Raw genomic sequence first — 17190 nt, forward strand, 5'->3', positions numbered from 1 at the left:
GTCTGGGAGGAGCCGCGAGCCGGGAAGGCCCGGGACGGGGCGGGGCGGGGCGGGGCGCGGGGCCCGCGGACCCTCTCGGCTTCCCGGTGGCGGCACCCACGCGGCGCCGGCGCTGTCCGAGCTCCGGCGGGTCCTAGGGCGGGTCCTAGGGCGGGTCCACGTCACAGGACAACTCGGCGCGGGTCTCGCAGGTGCAGAACCGGGCGCCTCGGGGTGCGGGGTGGGCTGGGCGGACAAGCCTGCGCCCGCGATTGCAGCCCCGTGACCCCGGCCCCCGCCCCGGCCCCTGCCCTCGGGGGCGCGCTGTGAGGTCGGAGACCCCGAGAAGCGGGGAGGGAGCGGAGGAGGCGAAGACGGCCTGACACCTGCTTTCCTCGCAGGCTCCCGGGCTCAGGATTCTTAGGGAAAAGGTGCGCGTGTGTTAGAGGCGGGTGGGGCGGGGGAAGGAAAGCAGCCGGGCTCGGACGCCGGAATCCAGGCGCCGGAGTCTGGGAAGTGCGGCTCCTCGCGCTGCAGCCCTGCGGGCCCCCGCCCCGCCCCTGCCCCGCCCCTCCGACGCCTCCCGCGCAAACCCCAGCCCGGCCGGAGGGGAGAGGAGCGCCACCCACCTGGGCTGGGAGGACCCTGCAGTCGCCTCTCCACGCCCACCGCCTTTCCCTCTTTGTCCGCCTTTACATCTTCTTTTTAGTTATTTTTTTTTCTTTTTAGTTATTCATTTAGAGCTTTTTTTTTTTTTTTTTCCTGAGCATTTCTTTCTCAAAAATATTGCATATTGTTTGGCACCAAAACAACTCTAACGGTATTCTTTGTCTGTCCCCTGTAAGTAAGCCAGAGGAGACGTAAACAGTGACTCCTGAAGCAACAAGGACCCATCCATGCATGATAGGTGAGGTTTGTTTTGGATGTTAACTGGATGCTTGGGTAGTGGGTGGATAGAGGCATGAACAAATTCCCACCTAAAGAGAAAAATTCTTAGCTGAACAGATGTTCTGTTACATAGTACAAAGGAAATGATAGTTACCCTGCATTTTAATTTATGAAGTCAAATAAGGTGAGTAATTGAGGCCACAAGTTGGGGTCTGAATTATCCAGATGAACCCTAAACACAGGCTAAACAATCTGCTGTATGGTCACTGTCAAATATGCTCTCTGGCTTGTACTGTAAGGATAAAATATCACATCTGTTCAATTGGCAGTCTTCCTATTCAATTTGAGTGTCTGGCACCATTTATTCGACTCCAGTGTTCAGGAAAATGTTACGGCATGGTCTAGTCACAGCCAGCTGGAATCCTCCTACCTGTCGATCTGTGGGCTCTTTCTAGTTTCTAGACCTTACCTCCTTGCAGTAGCCACCTCTCCCCTCTCACAGGAGCTCATTTGCACTGTGGAATCAGAAGCAAACAGGATCTGCTATAGGATCAGAGCTTGTTAGAACGTGTCCTGCCTGCTGGTGCCTTGCTCTGGTCTCCCCTGGATGGCAATGACTCCCCTTCCAAATCACTGAGTTCAGTAGATGCTTCTAGGCTTTGGTGAACCTGGCTGGTGATAACTGTCAAACCCCTACAACCTTTCAGATGGACAGAACCAGTTGCTCCGGCCAATTCCTTTCCCTGAGCTTCTGGGTCTGTCTTTGCCTCTCTGACTTTCATGTAATTCAGCAAATATTTAAAAACAGAGAGCTTTATATGAATGCAAGGGCTAGATTATGAGCTGTATGGGTTACTTGGAAATCTGTGCTCTGGGCCTCCTATCCCTTGAGTTATTTACAAGTCTGTTTTGAAACTTCTAGACGTATGGTTGGTTTATTTTTGCTGTTGGTTTTTTGTTGTTATTTGGCTATCATTTTGGCTTTTTTTAAAAAAAGATTTTATTTATCATTAGAGAGAGAACATGAAAGAGAAAGAGAGAACAAACAAGGAGAGCAAGGAGGGAGATGCAGGCTTCCCACTGAGCAGGGAGCCTGATCTGGGCTCCGTCCCAGGGCCCTGGGATCCTGACCTGAGCTGAAGGCAGATGCTTGACTGAGCCACCCAGCTGCCCTACCATTTTGTTTTTCGTTTCTAATTTTATCGCACTGTGGTGTATGAAGATGGCCTGGGTATTATTTTTGGGTGGATGGATGTGTTAATATTTCCTTTGCAGCTTAGCCTACGGTCAACTTTGTGAATGTGTATTCTTCTCCTAGAATACAGTTCTAAATGTTTCTATTAGGTTAACCTGCTGTGTCACCCAAATAATCATTATCCTTATTTTTATTTTCTTATTATTTTTTTATGAGAGAGAGTGAGTGAGTGGGGTGGCAGTGGTAGAGGGAAAGAGAGAGAGAGAGAGAGAATCTTAAGCAGGCTCCATGCCCGGCATGAAGCTGAACACAGGCTCAATCTCATGACCCTAAGATCATGACCTGAGCCCCAGTCAATTTCTCCCTATTCTTTGAGCAGATTTTACTTTACCTATTTTGAATCTATGTTGTTAGATGTAAAAATCCTCATGACTATTTTCCTTCTTGTTGTAGTGTTTCTTGATCAATATGAACGATTTCCTCTTAGTTTCTTTTCACCTTGACTTCAACTTTGTCTGATATTAATATTGCTATACCTTTGTGTGCTTGTGTAGTTTCCAGGTATTGGAAGTTGATCAAAAAGATGCCACAAGGCTCCTGGCTGGCTCAGTCAGTGGAGCGTGTGACTCTTGATCTCAGGGTTGTGAGTTTGAGCCCTGAGTTGGGTATAGAGATTACTTAAAAATAAAGTGTAAAAAAAAAAAATGCCACAATAACTTCTTCCCTTCTCGAATCCATACGCCTTGCATTATGACTTTGTCACTCCTCAAAGGTGAGTGTGTTTCTGCACCCATGGCATGTAGCTGGAGTTTAAAAATCTCTAGTCTGAGAGCCTCTGTTATTTAAAAGGTGATCAACTCTTTTATGTTTGTGTAATTATTGCTATTTTTTTTACATACTCTTGACATTTTATTTTCTGTTTTCTAATTGCCATGCTGTGTTAGTTTCTTATTGTTGCTAAAACAAATTACTACAAACCTAGAGGAGCTTACAATGACACACATTTATTATCTTACAGTTCGGTACGTCAGAAGTCTGAATGGGTATTGTGAGCTAAAATCAGAGTATTGTCAGAGCTGTGGTTTTTTTTCTGGGGATTTGAGGAGAGAACCCGTTTTCCTTCCCTTTCACAGCTTCTAGAACCCTTCCTCCATTGTGCAATGCCCTTCCTCTATTGCTAAAGGGCATCACTCCATCCTCTGCTCTCTTTGTCACACCACTCTCCCTGTGACCCTCCTGCCTTCCTCTTTCCCTTTAAGAACCTTTGTGATTCCATTGGACCCACTCAGATAACTCAGGATAGTCCCTCCATCTCTAACTCCTTAGTATAATCACACCTGCACAAGGCCCTTTCATCAAGTAAGGCAACATAGTCACAGGTTCTGGGGATTAGGATGTGGCCATCTTTGGTAGGGGAATGGATGAGAGGATGGGGTGTTATTCTGTCTACACACACCCCTCCTCCTTGTTTTTTCTCCTCTTTCTTTCCTAGTTTATCAGGATGCTCCTGGCTGTAACAGAAACCCCAGTTAAACAGCGGCGTAACCAATGGAAAGTTAAACACTTGTGTAACTGGATACCCAGTGGGAGAATGAGCCTGTGACCAGCAGTGTCATCATGGACCTTGCTTCTTTCCATCTCTCAGATCTGCTATTTGCAGCATCAGCTTTATCCCAAGGCTGCTTCTTTGAGAGGTCAAGGGTTGTAAAGTGTCCATAGGTTTTCCTTTCGGCCGGGACTTCCTGACCTTGGCACCGTTGACATTTTGGGCTGAATAATTTTTGTAGGGGGCTGTTCTTTTGCATTGTAGGATGTTTAGCACATCCATGGTTTCTCTCCCCTAGATGCCAGAGTTCTTCTCCAGTCGGGACAACCAAAAATGTCTCTAGACATTGCCCAATGTCTCTGGGGGTCAAAATTGCCCCCAGGTAAGAACCAGGTGTGCTTACTGGCAATCTGAGGCTCACATGACCATACTTGAACTAGTTATTGGGGCAAAGGGAGTGGGCTACTCTGATTTAGTCAAATTAAGATTTGTACTTGAAGCTGCCGGTGGAGTTGGCTTCCCTCAAAGTCTGTGGCCAGGGGGAAGGGGTGGGATCCTTACACAAAATTCAGATAGGAGGTAGGAAATAATTCTTGGGAGGTAGTCATGTCCATGACACCCGGCTTTTGATGACATTTTCTTTCATCGATTTTTCCTTTGACACCCTATTCCTATATATCTGGGGGTTATTCTTTAAATACATGCATTTATCTAAATTTGTAGATTTCTAATAATATGTATTGTTAAATAGCATCTATATCCCCCGCCCCCCCCCCAGAACCTAAGGCAAGAACAAAGAAATCTGGGCAAGTTTTAACTTCCTTCTGGAATTCCCTACTGGCAACTTCCATGTTGATTTTGTTTAGATTATAATTTAAAAATTTTATACAGGCAATACTTAGATGTTAATATGTTAATATGTTTTCATAACCTATTAACTTGTGATTGCTTTTTATAGTCCAAACATTTTTGGGGAATTATTCTTTGTGTGTTTGTGTGTGTCTGTGTGTCTTTCTTCAGATCTGGGAAATTCTTGGCTTTTATAAAATTGTTTCTCATCTGTTCTATTATCAACTTCTGAAAAATTTTTTGATGAACGCTAGAATTTTTAGATCTTATCTGCATGTTGTTGAACTTTTCTTTCTTTTCCTCATTTCCCTTTGTCCTGCATTCTGGGAATATTCTTTTGCCTAGTCTTTCAGTTTACTGTTTTTCTATTCAGTTAAAGTATTCTATGGTTCAGCCCCTCTACTGAGTTTTAAATTTCAATGGTTTCATATTTTTATTTACAAATACTTTTTAAAAAGATTTTATTTATTTATTCATGAGAGACACAGAGAAGGAGGCAGAGACATAGGCAGAGGGAGAAGCAGGCTCCCTCTGGGGAGCCCGATGCAGGACTCCATCCCAGGACCCCAGGATCACACCTTGAGCCAAAAGCAGATGTTCACTACTGAGCCACCCAGGCACCCCTATACTATTTCTTCTTAAAGAGTTCTGCCTCTGATCCACTCCAGTGGGGCTGGGGTATTGTGATGTTGGGGAGCATTTGGTTCTAAAGCTAGTAAGAGGGGCAGCCCAGGTGGCTCAGCGGTTTAGTGCCGTCTTCAGCCCAGGGCTTGATCCTGGAGACCCGGGATCGAGTCCCATGTTGGGCTCCCTGCATGGAGCCTGCTTCTCCCTCTGCCTGTGTCTCTGCCTCTCTCTCTGTCTGTCTTTCATGAATAAATAAATAAAATCTTGAAAAAAAATTAAAAAAATAAAGCTAGTAAGGTTGCAAAAGTTGCATATGGTTAAAATCAAATTAGAACATTCTTTATGTCACTCATAAAGTACAATATGCAGTAATTCTTAGACATGAAAGCTTGGGAACCACTGAGCTAGAACCACCACAGGGAGTAACAGAAGGAAATCAATATGGCAGATGCTTGGACCTTTGGTCTGTTTTGCTCTTAAGATAACCCTTGTCTTTCTGGGTGAACAGAGGATGGTTGGGTTGTTCTCAAAATGTTTCTGTTTGCCTGCAGGGTTACTGCGTTCTGTGCGATATTAAGCCCTTTGCGCCAGTTATTAAATTATTGTCTCTCAGCTCCAAACCCATTGTTTACATTCTGCGTTATGATGCACGGGCCGGGATGCTGCAAACTCCATTGTTGCTTCCCAGCTGGTTCTGTTAGGCCCTGCGAGATGGAGGTAAGGAGGGGAGTGTGCAAGGATGGGGATGGGCGAAGCGGGGGCTGGCTCCTCACTGATTGCTTTCTGTCTGTGCTCTGCTTGCCGGTGGCTCCTGAGCTCCACACCCCGGGTCCTTCCCTCAGCTTCCTTGTCCTGTCCTCTACAACTGGCAGTTCTTGAAGTATCAGCTTTGAAGAGACCCCCATCAGAGAGAGATACCAACAGTAGAAGCTGGTGTGCCCCCTTTGGAGGTCAGAGTTTCAAGTCTGCACAAGTCCTCCCCCACCTTCCAAGTTTTAGTAATTGTTCTTTTTTTTTTTTAAACGATTTTATTTATTTATTCATGAGAGACACAGAGAGAGAGGCAGAGACATAGGCAGAGGGAGAAGCAGGCTCCCTGCAAGGACCCTGATGGGGACTCGATTCCGGGACCCCAGGATCATGACCTGAGCCAAAGACAGACCACTCAACCACTGAGCCACCCAGGCACCCCAGTAATTGTTTCTTCTTTGGTGCCCTCAGCCCCATGGGTGGTAGCTGCTTCTTCCAGCTGCTATGGTGTCTGTGATACTGCAGAACTCTTTTTTTTTTCCTTTTCAGTTACCTAGTTAACTTTAAACCTAGCTAACAGTTCTCTGTAGTAGAGTCTTTGTCAAGACTGGCATGGTTTCTGTCTCTTGACTGGTATATTTTTATATGCTTAATTTTAGATATTAAAAGATTTGTTGGGGCTCCTGGGTGGCTCAGTTGGTTAAGCGTCCAACTCTTGGTTTTGACTCAGGTCATGATCTTAGGGTTGTGAGATCAAGCCCTGTATCAGGCTTTGCATTGTGTGGATCCTGCTTAAGATTCTCTCTCTCCCTCTCCTTCTGCCCCTCCCTTACTTCTCTCTCTTAAAAAAGTTATTTATAGTTATGATTTGCAACCTAGGGAGGGTTAGATCCTAAGATCAAGGCATCAAATAAAGTGTTTGGCCCTCCAATATGTTGCCTCTCTGATGTTATCACAATTGGCTGTTGGCCCTGGGATGGAGCAGCTGAGACCTACTGGACAGAACACGGCAGAGTAGGGCAGCCAAGGAGAAATCCCTTCATCTACACTGTGGTTACTGTTTGCTTTCTGGGGCTCTCTGTAAATAGAACAGGAAGTTTATGTCTCCTGTCACCTCACAGGTGGAAGGTCCTTGGGGAGACATTCATAGGTTAGCTCTGCTTTCAGTTTAGCTCATATATCTGCTACATTTCCATTTTCTCTGGCTCCAGGGCCAGTGGGCTCTCTCCTATACTTTCCTCTCTCCTCTCTCCCATTGAGATATTCTACAGCTTCTCTTTGCCAGGGGCCACTGAACACTACCCCCTTTAAATCATTGGTAGACACTCCCCACCACTTCACCCCTCCACCCCCCAGCATCCTGTGGCATTCCCTTAATTTTTCCTGGCATGGATCTTACATGCCTTGAATGAGAGTGGGGCTCTTATGAATCCAGGGCACTGTGGATGGTGGCTAACCTAGGCATTTCTTGTGTCCTGGTGGAATTCATGCCTGCTATCTGCAGATGGAGAAACTGAGAAATATCAGTCACTCCTACAACTTAGTCAGAAAGACCCCAACCTCCCCCCCCCCCAAAAAAAGCCAACAAAATAATGGGTGAAAGATTTGAACAAAGATATACAAATAGCCAATAGGTACATCAAAAATGCTCAACAGCATTAGTCATCAGGGATATACAAATTAAATCTACAATGAGATATTATTACATACCCAGTAGAATGAATTAGATTAAAGAATGAATGAATTAGACAATACCAAGTGTTGAAAAAGATGTAGAGCAATTGGAATGCTCAGCATCGCTGGTGGGAGTATAAAATGGCACGACTACTTTGGAAATAAGGGTCTGGCAGTTTTTTTTTATTTCTTTTTTTTTTTTGGTCTGGCAGTTTCTTATAAAATACAGAACTTCATCAGGGCACCTGGGTGGCTCAGTAGTTGAGCATCTGCCTTTGGCTCAGGTCGTGAGCCAGGGGTCCTGGGATGGAGTCCCGTATCAGGCTCCCCGCAGGGAGCCGGCTTCTCCCTCTGCTTATGTCTCTGCCTCTCTCTTTGTGTCTCTCGTGAATAAATAAATAAATAAAATCTTTAAAAAAATACAGAACTTCATCAAAGTTAAAAACTTTTGCACACCAAGTTCACTATCAAGAAAGTGAAAACAAAAATGGAAGAGATTATTGCAAATCCTATATCTAGTAAGGGGTTAATATCTGGAATATATAAAGAAATCCTAAAACTCAATAACAAAACCTTAAAAATCTAATCAAGAAAGGGGCAGAAGGGCAGCCCGGGTGGCTCAGCGGTTTAGCGCCGCCTTCAGCCTAGGGCGTGATCTTGGAAACCTGGGATCGAGTCCCATGTCGGACTCCCTGCAAGGAGCCTGCTTCTCCCTCTGCCTGTGTCTCTGCCTCTCTCTCTCTGTGTCTCTCATGAATAAATAAATAAAATATTAAAAAAAAAGCAAAGGGCAGAAGATTTGAAGACATTTCTCCAAGGATATACAAATGGCCAATCAGGACATGACAAGATGCTCACCACCACTAAGTTGGGAAAAGCAAATCAAAACCACATGAGGTACTACTTCATCTCCATTGGAATAACTATTACTAAAAAACCCCCAAAGAGAAAATATGCATTGGTGAAGATGTGGAGAAATTGCAACTCTTGTGCATTACAAGTGGCAATGTAAATGGTGCAACTGCTGAGAAAAACAGTATAGTTCAACAGAATTATCATATAAAGAAGTTCAACAAAATTCTCATATAATCCAGCAATTCCACTTCTGAGTACAGATCCAAAAGTGAAAGCAGGAACTCAAACAGATATCTGTATACCTCTGTCCATAGTAGCATTATTTGCAACAGCCAAAAGGTGGAAGCAACCTGAGTGTCCATTGACTGATGAATGAATAAACTTAATGTGGCATGTATATATGAATATTATACTAATATTCTATATTATATTATACTAATATAATATTCATATATGAATATTATACTAATATAAGGGATGAAATCTTGACACATGCTGTAATATAAACCTTGAAAACAGTATGCTAACTGAACCCAGACACAAAAGGACAAATATTGTATTATTCCATTTATGAGGTAACTAGAATAGTCAAATTTATAGAGATAGAAGGTAGAATAATAGTTACTAGGCGCCGAGGGGAGGGGAATGAAGAAGTATTTTTTAAAAGGGGAACAGATTTTCAGTTTGGGGTAATGAAAAACTTTTGGAGATGATGATTGCATAACAAGGTAAATGTACTTAATGCCACTGAATTGTACACTTAAAAATGGTTAAAATGGTGAATTTTACGTTTACAAGTTTTACAATAAAAAATGCGTTTATGAAAACTATACACAAAAATACCTTCTGATCCAGCAATTTCACTCCTGTATTTACCCAAAAGAAATGAAAACAAAATACTGTGCACAAGAATGCTCTTAGCAGCTTTATTTATGATAGGTCCAAGCAAGAAATAACCCAAGATGTCTATTAACAGGAGAATGGCTAAACCATGTATTGTTAACCTTACAAATAAAAACTGCCAGTTTATTTTACCAGCAAAAGATGGATTTACTTGGGAATAAAAGAGAATAGCAATCTAGGGCAAACAAGCCAAACAAAACCATAGGCAGGTCTGAGGAACAATGGAGGGGTGCATTCTTTTAAGGAGGAAAGGTGTAGAGGCACCTGGGTGGCTCAGTGGTTGAGCATCTACCTTTGGCTCAGGTCATGATCCTGGGGTCCTGGGATGGAGTCCTGCACCAGCCTTCCTGCAAGGAGCCTGCTTCTCCCTCTGCCTATATCTCTGCCTCTTTCTCTGTGTCTTTCATGAATAAATAAATAAAATCTTTTTTTTTTAAAAAAAAGAGGAAAGGAGTAAGTTGGAGAAGCTGTTATAAACTAAAAGTCCTCTGGCTGTAGTAGTAGAGTAGTATGCAAGGTCAAGTCCATCTCTTCCTGTTGGGTCTGCAGTTGACTATGAGTAGTGGGTGTGAGAGGTCCCCCTGCTGGAATCTTCCAACTTCATTTTAGTGAGGTTTTCCAGTTACTATGTTGCCCTTCTGATTTTTCTTGAAAGCATCACTAATCAATAGGTCCTTTATATTTAGTGTTTTTTCCCCCTCTCACATAACCAAGAAGAGCCTTTCCTGGTTGTCATGTCTAACATTGAAAGGAAAGTGCCTAGCAGTTGAAAACCACTTAAGCCACCTTGGAACAACAGTGAGCGTTAGAAGGAAGCTCTCAGGCACTTCTCATTGCAAGTCTGGATCTTCAGCATCATTGTATTGGGCACCTCCTTCTGGCAAAAAGATTGATAGACAAGTATAGAACCAAAAGCAACATGACAATTCCAAACTGTATGTTGGTTTTAAAATATTTATTGACCCAAAGTCATGTGCACCTCCTGGAAGTCTCTTAAGGTGGCTAGGAGGCAAAATAGTGAAATACTATAGGAGTGCCTGGAATGAAATAACAGAGGACATCTGGGAAGATACAGCACACACATAAACAGGAAGAACAGTTCATGAAATTTTTTTTTTTTTGCAAGAATAGCAAAACTTCTAAGATAGCTGAAAGAAAAACTATTGTTACCTCAAAAGAACTGTTTAGAACCATGTGTGTTATCAATAATAGTCTGTAAAGTTGCAGATTCAGAAACCATAAACTTGGAGAAGAATCCAGTGCTAGTTAATAGTTCAGATAAAAGACTTTTGTGAATTCTGAATCTTGTAACCCTTCAGAAATACTCACAGCATCATAACGCCATGGTTTCGGAAAAGGTCATAATCAAAGATTTCCTCCTTCCCCCCCCCCCAAGAGATTGGGAAATGTAGATAAAGGCATTTTCTTTCCACAAAAGAGGAGAGGCAATGGACCTGTTGCCTGGTCCTGACATCTTGAGAAAAGCGTTTGCCCAGGTGTTGTCTGTTTCAATTCCCAGAAATCTATACTTTCAGGTCATCAGATGGTGTGCAGGTCCAGCCAGGGTTTGGTGCTTTCTTTAGATATGTCATAGGAAGGAAGCCAAGGGTCTATTCTTTATTTATGGTTTATGTATTTATAGCAGTGCAAAGGAGGCTAGGATTAGGGTTGCCATGTGTTTTGGCTGTTCATGACAGTCACGAGTTATGGTCCTTGATCAGTGTCACTGGCAGTGCCCCCTCTCACTCTCAGCAATGTCCCTGTTTGGAGGATGAATTAAGGGGAGCTAACTCTTGCCGTACAGTTTTCTATCAAGCTACTCCCACTGATAGTGGCTAGAAGTACAATACACACACACACACACACACACACACACACACACACACATCTGCTTGAAGGCAATGAAGAGCTACGGAGGCAGTCCTGTGTTGAGGAGCCACAATTCAGGGAGAAGTGCAGAGGTGAGTGTGACACCCTGAGTGGCTTTCCTCCCTGATGCGTTGGCCCACAGGTAAGTGGGAGGAACCAAGAGGCAGAAAAGCTGGGCAGAGAGCAGTACTTCTCAAGGGTAATACGTGATTTTTTAAAATGTCTGAGTTTAAATAAGTTCATTTTTAAGTTTATAATAAAACGTCTACGTAATATGAAAACACGGCATCATAGTTAAAATGGCAGCATTTCTTATTAATGGTACATAAAATAATATTTCTCAGTATAGGGCATCTTAGAATTAGTGAAATATGGTATATTTGTTCCCATGTATCAGTGTCTCTAGAGGACAGATTCCTAGAGGCAGAACTGCTGCGTCAAAGATGTATGCATTGGAGAGATTCTGTTGAACTGTCTCAAAAACAAAAACAGTGTCCATGTGTCACACGCTTACCAGTGTTGGGGTTAGCAGTCTTTTAAGTTTCTTCTCATCTACTGGGCTCTTATCAGGTCTTCACTTCAGCTTCAATCCAGTGAAGGGATCTGTGGTTCCCCAAATTACCCGGCTCCCTCCTGTGTGTATTCAGTTCAGTCTGCATCACACTGTCCTAGAGGTTGGGCCATGGGACCCACACTTCTTTCTCCCCTAAGGGAAAATAAAGGGCCATTTCCCCACGTGGTGCTGGAGAGGACTGTGGGCTAATTAGCATAAGAGGGGATCTCAGAAGCTCCCTGATCTCAGGGGTTCTGGAAGGCATTCAAGGTGGTCTGCACTGTTACTGGTGGCAGCGCATCTTCTAAATTTCTAATTTGAAAAAAGTAATTAAAGTAATTCCTTGGGGGCGCCTGGGTAGCTCAGTTGGTTAAGTGTCTGCTTTTGGCTTGGTCTGTGACCCCAGGGCCCTGGGATCCAGCCCTGGGTTGAGTGGGCTCCCTGCTCAGCAGGGAGTCTGCTTCTCCCTCTCCCTCCGCCTCTCCCTCCAGCTCATGCCTGCATGCACTCTCTCTCTCTTACAAATGAATAAATAAATCTTTTTTTAAAATAAGTAATTCTTCAGACAATCTCTTGCCCCACGAAAATGGGATCACTGGGAACCTCCCAGCACCTGCAGATGTGTGCATATGACTCAGCCACTCCCATGGATCCTATGTGAGGTTTTTTTTTCTTTCTTTCTTTTTTTTTTTTTTCTATGTGAGTTTTGACTACTCCATGGCAATTTTTTTTTTAGTCCTATACTGATTAGTATACGCTTATATTGGAATGCTGGCTAAAAATAAAAAATGTGAAAAGTTTGCTGAAATAAAGCAAATGAAGACCATAACATGAAAACTCTACAATATGACTCAAGATGATCTTCATTTGCTAGACATGCACATTGCATCCAGCTGATTAAAATGTTTATCTGGCTCATCCTGATATCTCTTCTATGTCAGAAACCAAAGCCAAAAAAGAAAATAGAGTGACCATTCTATCCAATACAGTCTTTCATTATTAGGAATAAACACGAGCCAGACCCACTTCATAATATTTGCAGAGTGGTGCTTGTATATAGTAGCCTGAACCTGTATGTTTTATCTCATTGTTTGGACACAAAAACATGAAAGTAATAAAAATAAACGCATTTTCTTAAAGTGCAAGAAGCATAAATTCCAAACATTCATTTAGAAAAGCAGTTTTTGTCTGTTTTTGATGCTGAGTCATTAAATTTCATATTTTAATATACATTTGTCCCAGTATTAAATATAAATGTTCTTTTAAAAGTTATTTGCTAAACAGCACTGTTGGTGGGAATGCTAACTAGTGTAGCCACTCTGGAGAACAGTATGGAGGTTCCTCAAAAAGTTAAAAATTGAACTACCCTATGATTCAGCAGTTGCACTCCTAGATATTTACCCAAAGAAAATAAAAATACTAATTCAAAGGGATACATGTACCCTGATGTTTATAGCAGTATTATCTACAATAGCCAAATTATGGAACAGCCTATTGACTGATGAATGGGTAAAGAAGAGTAGTGTATATTTATGACAGAATATTACTCAGCCATAAAAAAGAATGAAATCTTTTTGCTATTTGCAACGGCATGGATGGAGTCAGAGAGTATTATGCTAAGTTAAATAAATCAGTCAGAGAAAGCCAAATACCATATGATTTTATGCATATGTGGAACTTAAGAAACAAAACAAGCAAAGGGGGGAAAAAAAAGAGAGGAGAGAGAGAGGTAAACCAAGAAACAGAACCTTAACTACTGGTGGTAGTACACCTGAAACTAGTATTACTCTGTATATTAACTAACTGGAATTTAAATAAACACTTCTAGAAAGTTATTTGTTAACAAAGCATGATTTTCCCTTACATAAATAAGGTAAATCTATTTTGCAACTACATGGCAAATGGAAATAGGTTGAGACTAGCCTTTATACTGTAGGCATTACTTGAGATTGCTTTAAAGTTACACAGGAGCACCTGGGTGGCTCAGTGGTTGAGCATCTGCCTTTGGCTCAGGTCACGATCCCGGGGTCCTGGGATAGAGTTCCACATTAGTTCCCTACAGAGAGCCTGCCTTCTCTGTGTCTCTCGTGAATAAATAAATAAAAACTAAAAAAAAGTTATACATACATATCAAATGTTTTGTATTTTACTTTTTTAGAATTTTATTTTAAAAATAACATATACATCACAAAAATTATTAAATGATTAATAATCTCAAGGTGTTGGGAAGTATATACATGATAAAAAGAGTTCTCCAATCGAGATAGGCGGGAAAGCTCTTATTTGGTCTAGATCCCCTAGATTTTTTTTTTTTTTAAAGATCTTATTTATTTATTTATTCATGAGAGGCACACTGAGAGAGGCAGAGACCTAGGCAGAAGGAGAAGCAGGCTCCCTGTGGGGAGCCCGATGCGGACTCGATCCGGGAATGCCAGGATCATGACCTGAGCCAAAGGCAGATGCTCAACCATTGAGCCACTCAGGTGCCCCTAGATACCCTAGATTATGAAGGAAACTGAGGTCCAGAGAGGGTAAGAGATTTACTTAAGGTCACACAACCAGGGAGGGTCATGGGTCAGACTCTTAATTCATGGCTCTTCAGAGTCAGTCTGTGGAGTTTAAGTGATTTGAAGCTCTCTAGAGACTTCTTGCTGGAAAAATCTCTCGGGTAGCAGACATCCTGACACTGCCCCCCCCCTCCACGTTCTGCACTGCCTTTACTAGATGCTTCCTTCCCAGCCCCACTCTCCTTGGGGATTAAGCTATTTTAGTTTCCAAAGTCCATAGGGGGTGCTGTCTTCCCCTCCCATGCAACCAGGATCAGTTAATATCTGCTGAACCAACAAAAGAAGAGATCCAGGATAGAAGTGAGAGGCAAGGTGGAGGCCAACGTTGCTGCTCAGGGTTTACCAGGTGTGCTCTCCCTGAGGGACTTGGAGGCCGGAAGAGCAGACTCTGCAGATACTACTGGATTTGAGAAGACACTACATATAGGTCCATGACTTACTTTGTTTCCCAGGAAATTAACCCTTTTCAATTTAAAATTCAAAATCTGGGGCGCCTGGCTGGCTCCAATGGTGCAGCATGCAAGTCTTGATCTTGGGGTTGTGAGTTCAAGCCCCACACCTGGTGTAGAAATTATTTAAAAATAAGGTTACTTATTTCCCCACACTCTGCCCTATTTATCTCTTCCACCTGGCTGTTCCTGAGTTGTATCCTGTTGTAACAAATTGGCAATCTAGTAAAAAAAAAAAAAAAAAAAAAAATCTTAAAAGAAAAAAACCTTTAAAAATAAACAGATAAAATTTAAAATTTTTAAAAAAGCATTCCCACCTCAGGGAAACCATGCAATTACCTTCACAGCCTGTTCCAACTTATTTATTTCAAAGTCTCACTCTCTGCTGTCCTGGATGTACCCTGGACTTGGCCAGGCATGCTCCAAGAAGCCCTAATCCTGCTGTGTTGTAAACAACTCTGCATCCCACCGCCGGCCTGGTGCCTCATGGGATCCTGCAGCTGTGTTGACCATCCCCCTTTCTGAGCTCTTGCTCTTGTTCAAAACTATCTGGAGCACCTCACTTACCTCCTCTGGGCGGATAACCCAGCAGGCACAGGGCCCTGAGCTTCCTACCAGCACCAAGGCAGGGGCCTGTTACTGCCTCTTCATGGTCTGCCCGGTCAGTCCGATTGATTCCGCTTGAATTTGAAGCCTCTATGCAATCCTACCGTTTGGCACGGTCGCCCTATCACAAGCTGTGACTGAGCAGTCACCCTCAGAGTGACTACATACGTGATCTTTATTCTGTCTCCCATCCCTTGCTCATAGCAGTTCCCCCAGCCTATTATCACAGCGTTCTGTTGTTTGTTCTTCCGGCTCCGGTCAACCAAACGGGGTGACCAACATGCCAACAGGGGCCCAGCAGACAATCCAGGGTGGCAACCCTGGAGGAAGACACAGGGAGGGTGGTGTCTACTTTGTGCAGGTGGCTGCAGCTAACCTCCCCGGGGGACGCGGGTGTCCCGCGGAGTTACCAACGAGGTACAGCAGGCACAGTGTCTAGAGCCCGTCAAAATGCTCACATTTTAAATTCTTTTGAAACCAGAAGGAAAAATAATATTGTAACAATAAACCCAGCCTGAATTATATATATTTTTATTTTGCCGTAATAAAATGCCATTAAATTTTTTTTTTTTAAATGAAGGAAGGGGTCCAGGAAGACTAAAGTGCCTAGGGCACCGGACAGTTATAATTGGGCTCTAGGTACAGTGTGACAATATTATTATTATTATTATTATTTTTTTAAGAAATGGGTATCCAAACCTCTTGATTTTTAAATACGGGGAACTCGTTTTAAAACGAAGACAAACGTGTAGTGGCCCAGCAAAGCCCGCGGGCTGAGTCTGCACCTGCCGCAGGTGCTGGCTACGGTCCCGTCCCCCAGAACGGCCTCGGCCGCCGCGGCCTCGGGGACGCGCTGGTGCCTGGCACCTCGGGGCGGGGCGGGCCGGGCTGGGAGGCCGAGGCCCCGCCCCGCCCCGCCCCCGCCCCCGCCCGGGGCCGCCCGGCTCCCCGCCGACCGCTCCCGGGCCTGCAGGGCGGCGGGTCCCGCGGGCCCCGGGAAGCGGCCCCTGCCCTGCGCCCGCCCGCCCCCCGCCGGCTCCCGCGGCGCCCGCTCGCGGACGGAAACTCCCGGGAGGAGCCGGCGCGGCGGCCGCGGCTCCTCCTCCCGCGCTGCCGGGAGGGCGGACCGCGCGCCCCCCAACGGCCCGGTGGCCTGTCGGGCGCGGCCCCGCCAACCTGCCCTCCGTCCCCGGGGGAGACCCCCGCGGGGCCCCCCGCTCGCGCCCCCCGGGCCGCGGCGCCCGCCGCTGCCGCCGACTCGCGGCCGGAGCCCACGCCGCGGAGCCGGGAGCCGCGAGCCGCGAGTGCGCATGCTCCGCCGGAGCCCGCACCGGGCCTGGGTGAACCCTGATAGAGCCATCGCGAGGCCGGCTCAGCGGAGCTCCAGTGGCGCAATCGGTTAGCGCGCGGTACTTATACAGCAGTACATGCAGAGCAATGCCGAGGTTGTGAGTTCGAGCCTCACCTGGAGCACGACCCTTTTGGACACCGCCGCCCCCTTTTATCTCCTCGCCCGAAGGCACCGGTTGGTCTCTCTTTAGCCGGCGCAGCTCGCGTCGCTGCCTGCGTGCGCTGGTCGCTCGGCCGCCGGCAGGGAGCGGCTCGCCCTGGAGCTTCTTACCCGCGGTGCGAGCGACTTGTTGCCCCCACGCACCACCCAGCCGCGCGAGTCGGGCCATCTGCGTAACCGCTTCCTCCTGCTCCTCTTCCCCGGCCTCTCCTTTAACGGCACCCAGTCCCCGCCACGGTCCCGGCAGTGTGGAGGGGAGAGCCCGGGGCGCCGCGCCGTAGGGGTTGGGGCGCGGCGGGGGGGAGGGGGAGGCGTCGTGCGAGCCGGCGACCCCTCCTGCCGCGTGGGCCAGGGGCTCAGCGCGGGACGG

General features: G+C 45.3%; 2 long non-coding RNA genes and 1 other non-coding gene across 3 annotated transcripts; 2 read left to right on the forward strand and 1 right to left on the reverse strand.

Annotated features, from left to right (window-relative positions):
* Window positions 1-657: 657 nt before the first annotated feature.
* On the forward strand, window positions 658-9397 carry LOC144324035 (uncharacterized). The gene is made up of 2 exons (XR_013389410.1): window positions 658-886; window positions 3555-9397. It is a non-coding gene; the product is annotated as an uncharacterized LOC144324035 (long non-coding RNA).
* Window positions 9264-16148, reverse strand: LOC144324034 (uncharacterized). The gene is made up of 2 exons (XR_013389409.1): window positions 15272-16148; window positions 9264-14814 (listed from the first exon to the last, which is right to left on the reverse strand). It is a non-coding gene; the product is annotated as an uncharacterized LOC144324034 (long non-coding RNA).
* Window positions 16149-16690: 542 nt separating this feature from the next.
* On the forward strand, window positions 16691-16783 carry TRNAI-UAU (transfer RNA isoleucine (anticodon UAU)). The gene is given in 2 exon segments: window positions 16691-16728; window positions 16748-16783. It is a non-coding gene; the product is annotated as a tRNA-Ile (tRNA).
* The last annotated feature ends 407 nt before the right edge of the window (window positions 16784-17190 follow it).

This window comes from Canis aureus, chromosome 11 (assembly GCF_053574225.1).
Source record: "Canis aureus isolate CA01 chromosome 11, VMU_Caureus_v.1.0, whole genome shotgun sequence".
Classification (NCBI taxonomy): domain Eukaryota; kingdom Metazoa; phylum Chordata; class Mammalia; order Carnivora; family Canidae; genus Canis; species Canis aureus.